Here is a 757-nt window from a genome sequence, read left to right on the forward strand (position 1 = left end):
AGTACAAGCTCATACTAAACGTGATTGTGCCGGTACAGAGCATATAGTAGGCTACTCATATTATCATAACTTGGCACAGAGCGCATAAAGTATGAGCTCATACTGTACACGCTCGGTGCCAAGTTATTATGATCACACGACTACTGTAACTCACATTCATATGGTCAAAAAAAAAGTTGTGAAAATTAATAATAATTTAACAATTAAAATAAGAATTAAGTACTGTGTGCTGGTGAAAAGCAAGAACTCAAAAGCTTACAGCAACAAGTATTCCCAGGTGGTCTCCCATCCAAGTACTGATCTGGCCTGACCCTGCTTAGCTTCCGAGATCAGACGAGATTGGGCGTGTTCAGGGTGGTATGGCTGTAAGCAACATTACAGGTGACACAGATGTTATTTATAGTTGGTCAATACAACTGATTTCCAACTTGTGAACTCTCTGGCCAAAGTTTGTTATAAATGTTTCCAGTGGTAAACAAATACTACAAAATAGCATTATAAATGTGGCGGTTATTAATAACTACATTAGAATTTGGATTTTGCACTCTTCAAAGTAAAAGGGGCATCATTCTCCATTTAGGAGAAAAGTTTTAAATAATAACAGTGTCAAAACATGATATTACTTTAATCAATCTCACAGTCTATACCGTTTATCCTACATACATTGATCTTGTTTCTCTCATAAAATAACAGCCACAGACAACGACTTGGCAATGAATGAAATATTTTATTTAGGCTAATAAAATGACGAGTAAAC

The 757-nt window shown here is 35.8% G+C and overlaps 1 pseudogene; it reads right to left on the reverse strand.

The window, feature by feature from the left end:
- Positions 1–252: 252 nt before the first annotated feature.
- On the reverse strand, positions 253–371 carry LOC121940220 (5S ribosomal RNA; annotated as a pseudogene).
- Positions 372–757: the final 386 nt, after the last annotated feature.

The sequence above is a fragment of the Plectropomus leopardus genome, chromosome 16 (assembly GCF_026936395.1).
Source record: "Plectropomus leopardus strain MGB_pleo_1.0 chromosome 16, ASM2693639v1, whole genome shotgun sequence".
In the NCBI taxonomy this organism is placed as follows: domain Eukaryota; kingdom Metazoa; phylum Chordata; class Actinopteri; order Perciformes; family Serranidae; genus Plectropomus; species Plectropomus leopardus.